This window comes from Cygnus olor, chromosome 2 (genome assembly GCF_009769625.2).
Source record: "Cygnus olor isolate bCygOlo1 chromosome 2, bCygOlo1.pri.v2, whole genome shotgun sequence".
Classification (NCBI taxonomy): domain Eukaryota; kingdom Metazoa; phylum Chordata; class Aves; order Anseriformes; family Anatidae; genus Cygnus; species Cygnus olor.
Genome location: NC_049170.1, coordinates 71,741,023 through 71,761,426, shown reverse-complemented (window position 1 = coordinate 71,761,426; position 20,404 = coordinate 71,741,023). Strand labels below are relative to the sequence as shown.

Here is a 20,404-nt window from a genome sequence, read left to right as displayed (position 1 = left end):
AAAGCCCTCCTGGCTGAGCTCATGGAGGGGGGCAGAGGGAGGTTCAGGGAAAGGCAATACAGCAGGGAAGATGACTGCACCGTCACCTCTGTCCCAGCAGCTGCAAGGGCAGCAGCTGGCAGTCGGCTACTGTGAAGTGATGAAGGGCACCTGAGAGCTTCTCTAGAGGAGATGACAGCTTTTTTTTTTCTTGGTAGGGGAGAGGGAGTTGCAGGTTAAAAGAGCACAGCTGGGATACTGATGATGAGATCGCTTCTGCTGCAGCTTCCTGATATTTTATGGGCAACAGGTTGGAAAACAGCTTTGCAGAAAAGGACCTGTGGGTCAAGGAGGACAGCAGGCTGGACACAAGCCAGCAACATGCCTGTGTGGCAAAGGGGGCCAGAGGTATCCTGGCTACATCAGGCAAAGGGTGCCAGCAGGTGGAGAGAGGTGATCTGCCCCCCTGCCCAGTGCTGGTGAGGCCACACCTGGAGTGCTGTGTCCAGTGCTGGGCCCCCGAGTACAAAGAGACATGGACAGACTGTGAGCAGTCCCGTGAAGGGCCATGAAATTATGAAGGACCTGGAGCATCTCACCTGTGAGGAGAGGCTGAGAGCTGGGACAGTTCAGCCTGGAGAAGAGAAGGCTTAGGGGGTTCTCATCAATGCGTATAAGCACATGAAGAGGTGTGGGGGAGTATGGATGACAGAGCCAAATTCTTCTTATTGCCTCTTAGCAATGGGCACACATGGAAAAACAGGAAATTCTGTTTAAATATATTTTTATATATATATATATATATATATATGTATATATATATGTGGTCTAACACTGGAACAGACTACCCGGAGAGGTTGTGGAGTCTCTGTCCTTGGAGATCTTCAAAACACAGCTAGACATGGTCCTGAGTGACCCTGTTGGTGCTGCTCTGAGCAGGGGAGGGTGGATTAGTTGATCTCATTGGTCCCTCCCAACCTCAACCGTTCCATGATACTGGTTTTGTTTAAGATTAGTACTCCCTCCATTTAGCTGGTGTAATGTGATGACTATTGTTAAAATTTGCAATAAAACTGTGTAACAAGGCAAAACGTATCTTCTGAATTTGAATTGAAATGCTAAACTGGAAGCTTTGTTTTTATCAGCTGAGTGCCAATCTTGCAGTGCCTTAAATCTAAGACTTATTTGCTTAATCTTGACATCTGCATATATACAGATGTCCTTCTTCTCTGAACAATAGCCTAGGACACATTGGACAGCAGGGAGAACTGAAGGTGGGGAAGGAGAAAGGAGAGTAAAAGGGTACTATGAGAAAAGACTGGTTTTAAATGACCAAATATCCAGATATTTACTAAAAAATAATATATTAACCTTGCAAAGTTATTTATGCATACAAGTCAAATGTAATTAAGTAACAAATGCCTCAATCGAAAAACCAAGCAACAGAAAAGATTATTATATTTGTCTTTTAGAGGTAACATTAATTTAACTTGACTCCCAGGTTCAAAACACACCATCATTTTGGGTTGGTAGCTCATATTTCACTGACAGATGTTCCCCAGAAGGATACCAGTAGGGGTTTAAACTTCTCAGTACAATTTTAAAAGATGTCAAAAGCTTGGCATCAGCAGTACAGCCCACATTCAGCATGTAGGATAATCTGGAAAAGGCAATCCTTTTCCACTCCTTGTCTTCAGAGCTATTGTTCTGACCACCTTTGCCTCATTAGCATGTCTTTTTCCTTTCTCTGAGTTATCTTGTAGAATTATTTGTACAAGCAAACATTCTATATGTGAAGCAATTCACCTGTCAGAAAAATGAAAAAATAAGCACGATCTAGAAATCTAATATCTTAAGTTTTGATTTAGTTTTAAAATATATATTTGGTCAGTATAGATGCTCCAAGTTATTCAGAAATTGAAATTTTCATTTATTGACACTGCTAAGCGCAGGAATTAGGTAAGTCATGATCATACCACACAGACAATCATTTAACATATTTGATAATTGCAGCAGCCACAGTCAATCCATGTGGACAGGAATTACGCAGGGAGATGGAAACTGCTCAGTACCCCTGTTCTCTCAGAGCTCTTGTCTACAATCACCACCACACCAGAAAGCTCACTCTCCAAGCAAAGAGCAGAGAGTGCAGACTTCAAATCAGGCCAACAGCTGGGGATGCACAGGAGGAGTGGACTGTCTCTGAGGATGTCTGTCCACCTGCCCTGGCTTTGATTCCCTCCTTTCTGTTACTTGTCTCCAGCTTGCCAGGAGCACCAGAGAGCTCAATCCATGGCCAAGAAGGCAGAAAAGAGATAAGGGAGTGAACAGCAGCTCTCAAGGTGCTTTAGCTTTCTGTATGTATGCAGTTTAACCTTCACCTTAAGACCTGAACATTTCTGAGAACAGTCTCAGGAATTTATCTAAACTGATTTTTAATTCAAGTAGGATGAACAGAAATGGTTAAATAGTTTTAGAGAGAAATAGCCTTTTAGGATCTCCATTTTGACAGTCTAAATTACAGCAGATTATGCATAAACTTGGAAAGCTTCAAAGATAAGGCACCAAGTTTTTCACATTGAACAGCATTGTATGATTTTTAAATGTGAAACAAAATCCCTTTCACTGGGGCAAACATCAGAAAATAATAACTTCTAAAAAGACACAGAAAAAGGAAATCTGAAGGTTAGCTTTCCCTGAGTCCAAAATTCAACAGTGAATGAGACTGGGGAGCACTGTGTCCTTTTTGGGCCTAAGGGATCTCTGTCTCTAGGATCTCTTAATAGTCACTGCTGACGAAAAGCCTCTCTGCATCTATGCACTCATTTCTCCCTTAACTTTCAGCCTACACTTTTGGGTTACTGTCCTAAACATTTCATATTGTAACTTCATAGATTTATATATTCTACCACATCAAAGCCTCTGTCAGTCTGAGAAAATATTTCTGTGCCCAAATGTGAGCACACATGCCGCTGGAAAACGGATCTAAAAAGTGGTTTTGGTCCATTTACTTTTAAAATGTTGATTTAGAAAAGTAGCTATACCATTGATGTAATCATGAGAATTGCATATAATTTTAAAATAGACATCACCTGGAAATATGACTTACAGACTACAGGACAACGGTGAAAATATCTGATGCTGTATGAAGACAAGGGACTATATTTACAGTAATGGCAATGCATGAAAGAATCACAGTGAATTATTTCTCCTTTCATAGATAATATAATAGAAGCTGAATTTAATTTACAGACTGACAAGTTTTAACCTTTACGAGATGCTGTTATTTCCACTTATAAATTAAATTAAAAGTTAAGACTGAAAGGAAACATTTTAAACTAAAATGCAAAAGGCAAGTCATTCCCATACCTCAGTGGTAAGATGCAAGATGAATTTCCTAGATGATAGAATAGAATTTATAAAGCAAAATAAATTATGCTTTGTTGATAAGTGTGCTTGAGTTTTACAAATTAATTAACTAAGGTAAGTGATGAACATGAATCTCACTGATGGAGTGAGTTACCTAAGGAGTTTTTTCTCCTCAAACACTGGCAGTGCAAATTCATCTCAGGATCAGAGGACCATTTCTGGTTCCTTCCAGACTTCATAACTGCATCCCCAAAGATGGAATTTGTTTTTTTTTTTTTTTTTTTTTTCAATATTCCAGTTTTTGGAAAAAAGTATGTGCTTAAATTAATTTTATGAGTTTACTTATGCCCAAAAAAGTTTGAACGTGTGCAATAAAACTTCTTAATGAAGAAGTACCCTTTAGGGCAGTCCTTATATACTATAATTTTGTTCTGTATCCAATTCCCAGAGATTTTGGAGACTGCAGGGAAAAGGCTACATTGCAGTCAGAGATAAAGCATTTCCCAAGAATATGGTTATTCACAAGGAAAATTCCTTGTTCTTGACAAGCTGTTCATTTATATTGCAGTAACACTGAACAGCTTCTGAGAATAAATCCCTTTCCTAAATAATGTCAAGAGACCCACTGTCATCTAAACTAGAAATTTCCTGGGCTGAATGTGCAAAGCTGGAGTCCACTGTCAGGACCAACATCAGAGTGGAACACAAAAGATGAAGAGGCTGAAGTAATCACAAGTGGTGGGATTAAACAAAGGCCTTTGAAGAAAGATAGAGACAATTTGGAAAGATACTTGAAGAGGAGAATACTGAGAATAGTGAAAGTTTTGAAGTGCAGTCCCCTCCTCCTTTACCTGGATGCAGTGCACATAAAGCAGCAGACACAGAGGGCATACACCGCCAATTTACAGCAATATAGATGTTGCATGGGACATAGTGAGGAAATATTTCAGAAGTGGAAGACCTTTCCTAAAATACATTCAAATTTTTCAAGTGATTAGAAGTGAAATTAGAATTCTTTTCCAGTCTGATAGGACTCAACAGCTTGCTCAGAAAATATACTCAGCAGCAGAAGTAACTGGAAAGGTTGTGAAAGACTTGCAGGAGATGGCACTGAATTTCCAGTGTGAGGCGTGGGCTTTAGGTAGTAACCAGCCACCTGCTGATGCAGGTTGATGAGTTGCAGGATGCCAGCAGGTCTGTGAAGAAACAGATTTGAACTGATTCAGGATATATGAGGCTGCACTTCCAGAACAGGGAAGACGTTGGTGTAACATCGTAGTATCAGCTACAAGAATACGTGAGGACAGGATGAAATCTTGCTCTCTCTTACATGAGATCTCATGGTCTGTGATACCCAAGCAAACTAGGATGAGAACTGCTGGGCGTAAATCAAGAATCTGTAGTTATCTTTGGGAATAAAAGTAGCAGCTGCTCAACAGTGTGAAATGCTCCTTTCTTTCGTATAGTATGAAAGCCCCTCCTCTCTATTGCGATTATTAGCAAACAAAGCAAGGACTTGGCATAAATACAAGCTATCTTTTCCTCAGGTTCTCCTTTAAAGGCAGTGTCTAAATATCGACCTTTTATATTAAAAATGTAGCAATAGCACAGCATACAACAGGATATCAGTACTAGCTTGTTGCAGTAGTTTTATCAAATACGGTTTGTGGCTTCTGTTAAACCCAAATGCTTACACTAAAAATGCTCAAAGAATCCAGAGGAAGGAAACAAAGGCATGTATCAACCTTTTCAGCCTTTCTACTGTATTGCCATACATGTCTTGCACTGACTGTTTAAATTATCCCACATTAAATATTCTGGTCATACAATTCAATTAGCAAGTCACAACTAAAGATAGCTATCTACTTCATAACAATTTAAATATTTAAAACAGCCAACCCCCATGCATATAAACATCAAAAGCTATGTAAATATCTGGGAAATATAAAGCATGTGAAAAGTTGCAGACAAAGCAATAGGCTCATTTTTCAAAGCCAAGAAACTCCCAAGTATCTCCAAGCTCTAACCCAAAGTATCTTGGAGACTGTTCTCATAATTCCACCCATCCCTCCCCCAGAACAGCAGGGAAGAAATGACATCATTGATTTTGCTTTCTGAAGAGTCCCATAAGCAGCTAAAACATTACACCGTAGTTTTACTTAACTATTGATAAATCCACAACAACAGAACAACAGAATAGTCCCAAGCACTTTTCCAAGCAGAAGATTTTTCTTGCTTCTGGGCTCATTTAAAAAGGATTGTACCTAGTACAATGGGAAGACAAAATTGAGCTAACGTAAGAGCCCATACAGCAAGTTTTCATTTATCAGTATGAAGGCATGAGAGAAAATGGACATTTAACACTAATACCAAATAATAAGGCTGTTACATAAAATTCAGTAAGCTCAGCAGGGAGCTTTTCATGTCTGACTCTTTCAAACCACTAATTAGCAGAACTGTACAGAATGTGCATGCCCCCTACATTCTTCCTTTTATTGGAGAGAAGTAGCAGAGTTGATTTCTGTTTTAATATACTGAGATCAGCATCATTTAGGACAAGTACCAAAATCCCATTTGTTGAGAACCTTCTGAGCCCTTGTGCTGGTTTTTGTGCTAGTCTGATATTTGTGGGGAACTGTAGAATGCAGAATAAAGAGAATTGGTATCTCCTTGCCAGGAGTGGCAGAATTGGTATCACCTTGCCAGTATTTGAGTGCCTCTGAGTAATTCTCCCCTTTTTATGGATTCTTGGACACTCAAGTAGCAAATGTGTATTTAAATCCCTTTCCACAAGGCAGCTGATCCAGAGAGATGACCAGCCTGGGACACAGCTGAAATCAGTGAGCTGTGCTAGGAACCAGCAGCTGCCTTTTCATGCAGCAGTATTAGGGCAATGTTGTACTTTTTATAGCTGTGTCATGAAATGCAAGATGCCATTCAATAGTGCTGTGTAAATGTAATAAAATCCCATCTAGGGTATGTTAAGCTTTTGCTTCCTCAGTAGTTGCTGCTGAAATGCTGCTAATCCCTCCATAAACATCTGCACCTTGACAAGCTCTTCAGAGGTGACCATCAACTTCCTCTTGGCTTCAGCCAAGCTGATAAATCTGTCCGACTACCAGGTTTACTGCTTCTCAGAACAGCACGAATGGACACTAGGAAAAAATATTTCTCTTTATTTTTAAATGTGAAAGTTCAGTCATCATATGGCATCAAAACAGAAAGAATACAGTAAAATATTTTGCTGTTTCACTCTCTCCAAATAACAGCAACTGAATTTTATATGTGCTTTCACTAGGGTGTGGTGTCTTCACACCCAGCAGTTTCCTTCCATGTATAAAAAACATGTTGTTACTGTGGGAAAACTGAAAGAAGAGAATTTAGAAACCAATAGTACTAAACTCTTGATTCATTGGAAGCTCCTGAATTTATTTAGAACTATCTTCTCTTTCCCAAATTTTCATTATAAAAGTATGAAGATCTACAATTCAAGAAATTATTTTTTATTTTGATAACATCTTTTCAGTTGAGTTTATCAGCCAGAAGTGACTATCATGGCCTATCAGAATGCTGCAAATTCTGCTCTAGAAAGTGAATGCTAAGCAGCAAAGATAGGTAATGAAAGAGGGTCTGTGTTCAAAAAAGGCAAAAAGCAAACATACATTGAACAACACAAGTCTCATTAAGTTGGAGGGTATCTTCCCTAAAGAAACGTGCACTAGGTTCTTAACCCTTCCCTGCTGTTTCAGAAACATGACCTTTCCTCCACCCCTTAAGGTACTGTGGGACACAAAGCCGACACTGACTTTGCGTTTTGCTAAATCAAGAAGTGTTACAAAGAATTAACATTTGATCTAGACATAGTAGGTTTAATTCAAGTATAACTGATCTCATAAAAAAAAAAACAAAGCATGAAACCTGTGCCACTGAAGTCAAGCATATACTACGTCCTCTGCCCATGGATAATTTTTTGTTCTTTAGCGCATGTAACATTCAATCTAGTATTTCACTTTTTTTTTTACATCAAATTACCTATTGCAGACCAGTAGCTGAAGAGTAGTCAAGACACACAATAACCTCCTACTCAAAGCCTTTCTCAATCTGCCCTTTTTCATTTAGACACCAACAACATTCCCAGAAGTCACCAAGCAATATTCATCTTTCATCACACTTTTAAAAGTTTGTAGGAAGTTTTGGAAGAGATCTGCCAAAGCATATTAAAACTACAACATTTCCCTCAAAAGCCCAAACTGAATAAGAGGAAGCTAGGCATTAACATCCTACTGAACTTTAAACTCTTAGCATATAATTTTTTCCTGGTCTCTTAGACTCAAAAAATCAGAATCAAAAGATGAGGATGGGATTTGGATGGAACTGTACATCTGTAATGCAGACTCGCATCTGTGATGCACGGTTTTATAACCTGACCCGATCTTTGGAGAACTTTCAGTGCAGTGAAGATGTACTGACCTCCTGAGCCAGAGATTATGCCTCTGCAGAATTTCACGACAGAGTTATAGCACAGCATGGGAATCTCAGATCCCATGAGATGAAAATGAAAGGAAAACAGGTTCCTGCTAGCTAAGAAATAGAGAGAGGCCAATTCCAGTCAGCTACTGTGGAGAACAAAACATCTCTTTTGTGATTACAGGATGCATAGCTACGTAGTTACAACTTATTAGCTGCCAGGGATCTAGAACAAAGAGACATTAGTGGAAGAAGAGGAAAAGTAGAAAATAGCATAGATGAGGAGCATCCTAACAATCAGCAGGGAGACAAAGAGATATCAGTCTAATAGGAGGAAAAAAAAAGGCATAATATCATAGACATTGCAATGAGGGCACTGGCCTCCACTGATGACACTGGAGATCAAACGCTAGCTGTGTTCAAAGACCTGATCTGACCTGCTGAAAAGAGGTTCTAAGTATGGTTTTTGAGGGAGCATTCAGTGAAGCTAAGATTTTTGTTTGTTTGTTAAATAATTATTTATTTTTATGTCTCTACCTTTTGTACCTAGTTTTGAAAAAAATATTTTTATGCTGAGCACATCCTACTGGAAGGTATCAGTGCCCACAGGAAAACAGTTGCCTTTTCCAAGCTCTGTAAATCAGCTAGCAAATGCAGCATTCAGTATTCACTCGGTGCCAACATACCAAATAAAAGTCCTCTTCAATGACTATTTGAGTTTAAGCTGATTGTCACTGTGTAAACTAAGAGTCTACACACTCCCAGTAACCAAGTCCATGTGGCTCTTGCCAGAAGCTTGGAGATATGTTTCCCCAAATCTCCCTTTTCCAGCCAACACCAGCAAGTACCCACAAGCATCAACCTAATGTAAAATTTCCTTCTCTTCTCACCCAGGTAACTGGCACCATTCTGTTACACTCAAAATACCCCACACTGTTACACTGACCCGTAACATTTGTCTCCTGAGGTATCTGCTCTTGATGGCAGCTCTTGAGTTTTGGAGACTCCGTAGACTGGGACCTTTAAGGATAAATCCAATTAATAGCAAGAGCTCTACCTAAAACTGAATTCAGGAACCAGGAAATTCCGACAGAAACTTTCATCAGAGAGGGGCTGCAGAACAGACTAAGGTAGTATTCATTTTGTTTATGTTGATAGTGATGGCATTAGACAAGCTATTTTTGCTATCTCTTTACAAAAAAAAAAAAAAGCACTGACTGTTCAAACAATAAACCACGAAACAAAATTAGTATACTCTCATTTTATCATATGAAGAAGCATTTCAACATTTTGAAGAATCCTCACCTTGAAGACATTTCTCTAAGCCTCAGAGTTGTCAGTTTTTCCACTACAGCAAAGGCTGACAGAGTGAAACACACTTCTCCCTGTCCTAGAATTAGACCTCCAATGTTATGTTCCATGCTTTATCATGACTCTTGGGTCTTCTGTTCTTAATACTGATTTTCAAGTCTGTAAAAATAAATAAATAAAAATAAAAAATATAAATAAAAGTTTTCTATAGTTAGCATGCATACTTAGGTAGGTAGGTAGGTAGATGAGAAAATCAGTATAATAAAGCTTTTATCAGTCCTGCTCCAGCTGTGTCTGATGTTACCTTATTACTGAACTGTGGAATATTGGGAAATGTTACAAGATACCCCAAAACACCGAGAAAATATTCATTAAAAGAACATGCATTATTGCATCTAAGATAACATTTTATGGTTCCTTTGACTTGCTAGAAATAATCACCCCCAACAGATCAAAGCAACATTAATCAATGTTTACCAGTTTAACCCAGAACTGCAATATAAAGATAAAATTTCTAGGTGAGTTGTTAGCAGTGCAAATCAAAGTATTTCTTAATCTAAAAAAGTTTCTCTCTCAAAAATTGAAAAGACTCAGGTGTTCCTAAACCAAACCTACCAATTCGTGAACTTTATGTTCCAGCCACAAAAGAAAAGCAAAGATCAGTAGTACGTAAACCAGAGTAACAGAAGCTTGCTTCCAGCACAAACATTGTCAAAACTCCAGTTCTAAAATCAAACACATTCTTGGTTAATGTTATCAGCTTGGTTATTACACTAAAATTAATTTTCACAAAGGAAAAGAACTGTTAAATTTAGGCTTCAAATAAATCTTGAGCAGCAGAGAAATTCCAGGAATAGCAGCTCAGATCTCTTATACCCAAAGCAGAACCCTGCTTATAATAAAGATTGCTACTAAATGTTAATGATCAGCATGCATGCATGGCAATGTAAAGCAGTGGGAATATTTTGAACACTGCCTGTCTACCGAGGGCACAAGAGTGCATTATAATTAATGGAGCAGTCATTTTGCCATCATTAAAACATCTGTACTAGAATCATTTGGCAATTGATTGAAATTCAGACCCTAGCAGCAATTATTCCAGTTGTGTGGTGTTGGATTTTTTTTGCAAGGAATTAAACTTGCAGTTGAATCTTGTTCCAAGTTTAACACAGCTAGTAATTTCAGACACAAATTTATACAGCATTAACATTTTTTTCTTTTTTTTTTTTTATTTTTTAAATTCCTCTTTCTGGTTTGAATTTTCCACTTTGATACAATACATGACTTCATTTCTGCAATATCCATATGTATGCACATATCTAAAAAATAATAATTTGGCAGTATGGATGCAAAATTGATCTTAATTTGCTTTTTCTTACATCTCCCTACATATATATGTATGTATACATGATACTGTATTGCCTTGTGCTGCATTACACCCACTGACTTTTTCTACAGGATGCTTACCAGATCACTACAGGTAAGCAGTATTCTTTTCCAAAGCAGTTTTTCAACTTTTTGCCTTTTCCTTTCTGTTCAATGCACTGCCCTAGACTGTATTTATTGCATGGTATGATTTTATTTTTTAACCCAATACCGAATAAATTCTATGATACTATGACTAGAACAAAAGTTCACGAAAATTAGTTTGCTTTCATATCCCAATGCAGACCTACTCCCACCTTCCAAAGGAGAAGACAAGATACAACCATAACAACATTGTAAGCACCAGTTAACACACTGCTCAAATTCTTAGTGTATTTCATACAGTGTAATAATTCAAAATCAAGTGAACTATGTTGTGGACATATGAACAGCATCATGTAAGTTTTACAAGTACTTGCTCTTGATTCAGTTGCAATTTTATTAAGATTTTAAAGGGCTAGAACCCTAACCAATTTTGGATTTTTTTTCCCTCCCTAGATGAGCAGCAGGGTATGTAATATGAAGGTTACTTCCTATTAAACATCAAGTCATTTCTTCAAAGCACAAGGCTGCTAGACTATAAAAAGGAAGAAGATATTCTCTTTGTTCTTTGACATTGTTTAGTCTTTGTCAAAGAAGTTTTAGCCCTTTCCCCACCTCACGTACATCCACTTGGGACAGATATCCAAAGTAGAAAATTTCAGTTCAAACTGTTAAAGCCTAGCAAAAAATTACAGAAGCCTGAGTGCAAAATTTTACAATAGGAAATCCTGGGCATTATGTATTGTGTTATCACTTGTACTAATAGTGTGTCCAAATACTAGCTTTCAAATATCCCAAGTAACACATGTAAATAATTTAACAAGCTTGCCAGTGAATTACAGGTCTTTTTCATGGGTTTGGATGAAGAGAGCACACAGCTGCCAGGGGGCTGGAAAGTGACCTGAAAGCAGCAGTTTGCTGGCAAATTGTTTCAGCAAGCCCTGATGAGATCCAGTTTTGGGGATGGGGCAGGGATTCTCACCGTCTTCATCTTAGGCCATTTGAATCCCACACCATTGCCCTTTTTAGATTATCACAAGTTTGTGGCATCTTTGTCATTGCCATATAACAATATTTGTTCAAATGAATTCTGTAACTATAAACTGCAAATATGCCTGCATATGAAAGAACCTGAAAATTTTGCCCATACAGATGGGGATGAAACATATACATATGAAACAGAAAGCTACATAATTTGAACCACATTTTAACTGTTAAGCACTGTTTTACCAAGATATTCTTTGTTCTGTGCGCGCATATGTGCGTACATATATATAAAGCAAAACAGACATTAGTCCAGATCCTGCAGCTGACCTCCCCAAATGTGTATATGAATGTGTGGGTGGGCATGCAGAGCAGGAGGAAATTTCACAGGGAATAATATAAGGACCAATTCCGGGGTTAGATACAATTTATAATTACTGTGCATGTTACCTGGTGTTTATCTGTTGCCAAAGGCTGGTGCTGCATGTCTACATGAAAGAAAGCAAGTTTAAATGTTTTATAGCAGCAGTAAATTAATGGTTACTAAAATTATTTTTATGAGATGGACATAAAATAGCAGGTGCTTTCCAGTCAAAAAATAAAATAAAATAAAACAAAACAAAATAAAACAAAACAAAATAAAATAAATAAAATAAAATAAATACTGCCCGTGTTTAGTAAGTTTCCAGCTGAGTAAGATCTGCATTAGTTTGTCATGGCATGACTGGAGACATACACAGAAGATCTCCTAGAAGGATAATGCATATTTCTGTGATACAGAAAAACACATTTTCTGGACATGAGGATAGGCATGCATTAGTAAAGTGTGCCAATATTATCAGGTCTAAGATAGAAAATTGAAAAGGCAAGGGAGTTAGCATTAGCTATGCTGTGTATCATCATGCCTCTGAAGCAATTAAATCCCAGAGCAGAAAAACAGTCATGCGTTACATGCCTTGGAAAGAAATGTGCAGTAAACAGCACATGGAAAGGAAGTCAGGGGATTGCCCAGCCTGCTTTACTTTTTTAATGGGATGTTTTACATGCAAAATCTCTGGTAAGCTCGAGTCATATGTTCACATATGACATGTATGTTCTTGCACACAAATTCCTTTCTGTGTCTAAGATCTGCAGCAACAGGTTAACTCCCTCCCTCCCTCCCTTGGAATATAGCCCCAAAGGCAGCCACCTATTACCAAAAAAAACAAAACAACATGGGGCACAGGATACCACCAGGAGATAGAATCAGAGAATCATTTAGGTTGGAAAAGACCCATAAGATCATCAAGTCCAAGCACCAACCTAACACCAACCAAGTCTACCACTATATCATGACCCTAAGCACCACATCCACACATCCCCTAAATACCTCCAGGGATGGCAACTCCACCACTTCCCTGGCAGCCCGTTCCAATGCCTCACTACCCTTTCCATGGAGAAATTATTCCTGACATCTAAACCTCCCCGGCACAAATTGAGGACATTTTCTCCTGTCCTGTCCCTGAAGGACTTGAGCTCAGTTCGCTCAAGAGGGGTAGATTCAACACATTTGTCCGCAAAAAGTAAGCTCAGAGCACCAAGCCACAGATAAAGCTTCACGTATCGTCTTGCCACTGTGCCGCTACCCATTAGAAAACACAAGAGATTTTCTCCCACACGGCGGGACAGGGGCAAGAGTGTTGCATGGACAGAAACGTCACCAATGGGCAGCGTGAAGCCCTCTAACATCCCAGTCCTGGCTGTGTCAGGTCGTAGGCACCTTCGCCTGCTGGCATGCTTTAACAACATATCACCAAACTTCAAAAAAGGGTTAATAATACACCCTGTCAGCAGCCATTAAATCAAAACTGGGGCCTTGCTCACCCCAGTAACCCATGTTGCTCCCCAGTGACTGCCAAGCAGGTGGCTTCTTGCAGTGTGTCACACGTGTACCTAATGCAGAAGGGTGAAATTGCTGACCTGAATCATTCGCAATGGCTCAAGCTGAGGTTTTGGTGTTTTTTTTTGGTAGAGTTGGGGATGTAAGCGCACGTGAAACGAAGACCATATGCTTAAGCTAAAAAATCCCTTCCATTCTGTATTTTACAATCAGGTTATATTTTACAGCCTTATTTAGATTTATGAATTGTCAATTCTATATTTATAACCATCATAAAAACTGAGCAGCTTATTGTTTTTGTAAACCTAATCTCAAATCTAAGCCAAGAAAAATAAAACTAAAAGCTTTCTAAAAGAGGAACACTGTTCTTACACCGACAGAACAGATAGAAAAATAAAATGTCTAAAATGAAATTGGCCTTCCTGATCAAGGGAAAGTAGTGTCATGCAAAGAGAAAACATGGTTCCTAGTCAAGTTTGCCACCTGACCTCCTCTTAAGGCTTCCTAACCCTCAGGGTAGCCTGCTGTAAGGATACTAACCATCACACACAAATAATTATGCTGACCTCCTTCCCTCTGTGTCTTTATGGGAAAAATAATTTATCACTAGAAGCTATGACAAATTCAAGAACTCACACCCTTGGAAAACTGTTCTGTGGTTAAGCTGGGATGCTTGGGAAAAGGGAAAGTGGATACTCTTCATAATGTAAGTGCTAGACTGAACAGGAGACATGGTTGAAAGATAACAAACCACTCTGTACATGTATAGGCTATTTAGTACAGCACATACTTCATATTGGTTCAAGACCAAAAAAAAGAAAATTCTCTTCCTTTTCCACTAGTTCATAAAATGAGGCCATCTTAACGAACATTTTGTATATTTAAAGTGACAAAAGCTACACCAACCATCTTTTCTAGTATTCAAAAGGTTCAAAAATGGAGTGTTGAGGGTATGTCAGTCCCGCAAAATCTCCCATCATGGGACCCTGTGATGCTGGAAGCTGCATTAATAGCTTCTTCCATAGACAGTAAAGTTACCACACAAAAGCCTACTCAAAATCCTTTGAAAGTCATGAGAAAACCCAGCGGAGAAATCTGGTACGGACAGCAATTATTTACGACAGCTTAGCAGTAGAAAGGTTCCCTGAAAAAGCAGCACAACAGTTTTCTCAGTAAAGCACAGCTACCAAAACAGAACACACACTGCAAACTGTAACTACAAGGTTAAATCTCTGAATTTTAGGGAAGGAGTTAGGGAACTTTTCTGAAACCCTGAAATTCAAAACTTATTTTGAAAGGTTTCCAAGTACTCTTTCCGCTTAGGCTCTCTCTCTCCACTAAAATCATACGTCATATATTCTAAACTCTGCTCCTGCAGGGCAATGATGTTGCTGCATGCTAGTGGCGTGGGAAGAAGGTAGGCACATCTTTGTCATTCTGTTTTTCCCATGAGATGTGGGGCTCGCTTACCTCTCTTATGGTCACACCACTTCCTAGATGCCAGAGCTTAAAAAAAATAAACTGGACTAATTTTCTGCCAGTATCCAGAAGGCTGATGATAGGGAGAACTGCTGGGAGATAGGGACTGTTAAAACCAGGAGAGGCTGGAATTCAAAATGGAAAGTAAATGTTCGAGCAGGGCAGGGAGCTGAGTGAAAAGAAAGTGTTTGGAGAAGAAAAAGAGAGAGGAAGAAAAACAATCGAACAGAAGTACAGGCAGAGAATGGAAGAGCAAGGAAGAAATGAAAATACTGGAATATGTGAACTACTGGTGACCATTTCAGCGGGGGAGCGCAGCAACGCGTCAACCCTGTCTTTTCAAATTCAGATGCTGCTTACAGGTTCTCCTCTGTACATGAGCTGAAGGACAGGAAAATGCAAAGAAGGTTGCAGCGTACGTGGCACTTAAAAAAAAAAAATTAACTAAAAAAAACAAAAGAACAAAACTAACCAAAGTTGGAAGTGCAGGTCATCAGTCTAGACCTTTCCAAGAGTCAGAAGTCATTCAAGTTTTTGGTTTAAAACTGTACTAGTTTTCTTACAGCAACAGAGAAGCATTTACAACACGAAGTAACGGCAGAGGCATCATAACTGCGCTATCCAGACAACTCACCAGGATGTTTCCATCTCCCACTACAGTTCATGTCAGAGCCCTGCAATATCTCCAGCTGCAGACCGTAATAGTGATGGATGAGTTATGCTGCTGATAGAGAAAATCAGAGCGCACAGCTTGCCTTACTTCATCATTCCTCGGATATTTAACATAGCTTTCCCCTCCTTCCCCTTACAATTCACAGAAAGACAGATGGCTACATTTTTCCATGCTTTGATGGCAGAAAAGAATTGTCAGTTGTTTGCCTTTATTTAATAGTTGTTTCAAAAGCTCTTCAGCAAAGAAAGAAAGACAAAAACAAAGAAAAAAGACTCCCCCAAAAGCAAACCACTGCAATATTTCCAAGCCAGAAGGTACAATGTGATTAGGCCGCTTAAAGAACGAAATGGATTTTAACTTTTACCAATGGATCCTTTGACATGGAAAGCTAGGTCATTCTTTCAGTAACGAGGTGACTATTTACAATGTTTACGTATGAAAGCTTGGACACTAACCTCTCAGCACCAGGAGGTTTTCTTGTGTTTTTGCTATGTAAGAAAGATCACTCTGTTGCTTCTCTTGGCATTACTTAAACGTGGTTTTGGGATAAGAAATGTAAAATGGACTTTTTTTTTTTTTTTTTTTAAATCGGAAACATACTGCAGTAACTGCATTACTATTTGTCATTTTTAAGCAGTCTACTTATTGACAAAGCAGTCGCCCTTCAGTTGCCCATCTGCCTTAGAGCTCAGTGAAGCTCAGATGTGAAAGTTGTCCCGTATTCCAGAAAGCTATACGCAGTAGGAACGGAAACACCAGAGTAACATCGCTAGTAAGCAAAGTCCCCAGTGGATTAAGACCTATTCTTTTCCTTAAAGGATGAATGCACATATAAATCCCAGTGTTTCCATAAACCATTTATAGTTTTATAATGGCAGAGCAAACACGGGCCAATTGCAGAGATTTTATTGTGTTTGCCTTCTGCAGAAATGTGAAATCTCAATCATTCTTCTTTTACAAGAGCTTTTGCAACATGCACATGTGCCTTGCTGAATTAGCATTGTTACTGCCTGGAAAACATATGCAATTAAATTGATATAGGAAAGTAAAAAAGACAGCCCATTGTCTATTGTTTCTAAAAAAACACTCGTGCTCCTTAGAAATAGCAGCCAATGCATGCAGAACAAGTAAAGAGCAGCATAGGTTTGCACTGAACTTTCTGCCTTCCAAGGAAGAAATGCTGGGGGGCTGTAAAGGCTTAGACCATTGTAACTTCTTGCTTTAAGGTTAACCATCTCTTCGAAGCAATGTGGAAATGCATCAGGTTGTTTTATTTAACTTTTGGTACAGCTTTTAAACTCCAAGAATAAATGAACCGATGAGACAAAACTGAAACAAGTGTTCAGGTAGTCAGATGAAGTAGCCAACTAGACTTTCCTCCCAGCTCCCTTTGTAATTAATGAAGCAACAACCTAGGCATGAGACCTTCAGATAACATAAACCAACACTCATGGCTCCAATAAAGTCAGAGCTACACCAATGTATGCCAGTGACGACTGGCTTAGGAGGACAAAATCAGTTACTCATCAGTTGAGTAAGTCTTCACACTAATTGCTTACAGTTATTTACCTATTGCATCTTTTCCAGAATTATAGCTCATAGAAAACATGTTCCCTAGCAAGGACCAAATAAACAAAAGAAACATTCACATTTGCTGCGATTTTACTATCATTTTACCAACAAAATTAAGATGTTAGAATGGACACTGCATCTGAATGGAATCTGAACAGCTTAACTAGGCACACTAAATAGATGAAGGAAAAATTTCTTAGACTTAAACCATTAAAGAAACAAGATGCATAAGGAAAGCATCCTTCCCCAAGGTTTTGCACACACACCAATTTCCTTACCTCTAGTGTTTCCAGTGAAAAAGTAGAGATCTAAACTGGAACAGCCATCTTCCACTAAGGCCTCTCAGGAAGATGGAGTTCAGGATTACATCAGGTTTTGATAACTCACATTTTGTGACACATTTTGATGATAAGATTATTTAGCAGTTTCAGGAATAGAACACAAACATCTCTACCATGACTAGCATGTTCTGGGGGACTAATGCAAGAATTGTAAGTTAACTATATGTCATCATTCCTATGGTAATGGTTTCTATGGTCTATCATTAGAAACATGATGTATAAAGTGCAGCAAATATGTATTCAAAGGAGCAAAGCCAAGCTATTCCTTTATCCCTAAGCACAAGTCTATATCCAAAGCATCTTGGCCCCCACACAAAGACTGTGCTTTTTATATAACTTTTCACGACAAGTTCCCAAAGGAAATGAAACCCTGAAGGAGAGTTTTCTAAAGGTGAATTTTAGGACAAGAGTGCGCGCACACACACACAAAAAAAAAGTCTCAGCATTGGCTTAAAGACTAAGGTCAATTTATTCTTGCAAGAAACTGGATAGCTAGCTATAAGATGTGCACTTGGATTCATGCTCAGAATCCCAGAACCCACCAAGATGTCCATGCACGCTGAAACAAATGCAGCTGCAGCAGTCACTTGTGACTGCTCACCAAGAGACTCATGTTTGTAACATTATCAAATTTAGAACATGGAGTTGAAAAATGAGTCTGCTCCTATTCAAGATTTAATTTCATACTAAAATAAGAAGATTCCGCTACAAAGAAACATCTATCATTGAGTAATACCTCATTGTGTCTAATTTTAGTTTGTGAGTTTTATTAGGATCATATAGAAAGATTAACAGTTCAAAGTTCAGATCACCAGATTTGACATGAAGAGGGTAAATCATCCTTTACCCATATCATCTCTTTCTGCAAGTTTAATTGTATGCTTAAAATACCTCAGTCTCTGTATCTTCAGTAGATATCTAAACAGAACAACAAAATGCTGAGGCTAAAAAGTCGAGAAAAGAAGAATCCAGTTCTATCTTGACAAACTTTTTGTCTTTTTTTTTAATAGGACTGTTATCACAGTACACCTCCTGCCACTTACTACTCTGAAGCAATCAGCAAGTTATGGACCGAAACAGTACTTCTGAGGATTTATGGAGGAGTGTTGTCCATTCAGTAAAAACACTTAAGTTCTCTACTATATCTTTAAAAGATTCGCATTATCTGGGAATTAGCCAGAAGACAGTGTATCAGGATACCCATTCACCTGTTTTCTATTATACAGCCCACTTAATTTTCTTAAGTTAAAAGAACAAATTATGTAGAAATTAAGTGTATATAAAGCTTAGGCTTTCCAATGAAATGCAGTTAGCTGTGATTTCTGAAAGGGACAGTGCACTAAGCAGAAATTTGAGTAACCCTTCTTACTAAAGGAAAAACAAGGATTTCAGCTGACTGCAGTGAAAATCTGAGCTAAATGACATAAAGCCTTTTTTGTTTTACAGCACAGGTGAAACAAAACCTAGACCGTCTGTGCTAGGAAAGGAACAACAGGTTTGAAAGCTGTACTCATTGAGTTTTTAATTACTACAGATGGCCAATAAAACAATAGTTATATACAGTTGTTCTACAGAAACATGGAAAAGGGAAATTTAATAAAAAATCTGTTTCCTTTTTCATAATATTTTCTTTGCTTCACTATATGCCACTGAATGACCTTCTCTGAGCATATGCAACGTATATTTCTAGCAATATTAAAGCCAGAATTTGGGTCATTTTCACACGTTGCCAGTCATCGTACAAATTACATTGGGCTCTTTGCTATGCAGATATTTTGCTTCCCCACCCACCCTCCCCTTTTTGTTTTGTACATCACCTCTTCCATCTCACTCACTGCAGCTTTCATCACATCTTTTCTGCTCTTAGCACCTGGCCCAGCACCCTGCAACTGCAGGCATGGGGAGCCCAGCCCGCAACAGGTCCCGCGGAGTCCCCTCAGGAGCTGCAAGGAGAGGAAAGAGAGTAGCATTTTGTTTTCATCATCTCCTCAGTGGGGTAGATGCTGCTGGCCCAGCTCTCCTTATCCTTTTTCATGGGGCAAATCCAGTACCAAGTCCATATATTTCTTTAGGCCAAACACCAAGATCAGGAGATTGCCAGATCTTCCTGGCCAATCACACTTTTTCCCCATTTCCTGCTACTGGCCACTGCTGAAACTTTTATCAATAGGAGAACGCTGGACATGGCCATTGTGTATCACTCCTGTAGCAGCCTGGCTGCCTTTGATATGGGCGCAGTGCTGGGACATCTACTGATGCAGAACTGGAAGCTGCTGTGAGAAGGATTTTCCCACTTGCACTCCATTGTGTGCCAAAAAAGTAAAAAGAGAACTTGAAACTGCCTTATTCTTAGAGAAGGCAATACTTTGGCTCATAGATATAACAGCTATTTATAACAATTAAAAAAAAAATAAAACGAATCATGAAAATGTTACTGTGATATATTAGGGCTGCGTTTTTAAGCCAGGCATCAATTTACGAAACTGATACTGTATTTCAGCCTCATCATTGGATATAATAGTAACTATTTATCTTACTATAATTAAAAGTAATGTCAAAGAGTGCTAAAAATGTACTTTTTTTCCCACTTTCTTTCCCCAAGAAAGTCTTTTATGTCTGCCAGTGTATCACAGCATGCTGAAGATAGGAAGCATCTCCCATTCAGCCACTTTCCCCTCTGTAAGCAAGTGTACTACACAGCCCACTGGCAACCCTCTCATCCTCACCTTCTTACTATCTACCAGAGCAAACAGCTGACTTTACAGCAGTCTCATACTGTGACCAACCATCCCACAGAAAAAAAAAAAAAACAAAAAAAACCACCCACCTCTTTGTCTCACTTCTCCACAGGGCTTGAAGAAAGCATCTCCCTTCTTGCCTCCA

General features: G+C 38.8%; 1 long non-coding RNA gene across 1 annotated transcript; it reads right to left on the bottom strand.

Annotated features, from left to right (window-relative positions):
- Positions 1-8,768: 8,768 nt before the first annotated feature.
- On the bottom strand, positions 8,769-12,058 carry LOC121064657. Its single transcript, XR_005816607.1, has 4 exons — positions 12,028-12,058; positions 9,742-9,851; positions 9,121-9,285; positions 8,769-8,835 (listed from the first exon to the last, which is right to left on the bottom strand). It is a non-coding gene; the product is annotated as an uncharacterized LOC121064657 (long non-coding RNA).
- Positions 12,059-20,404: the final 8,346 nt, after the last annotated feature.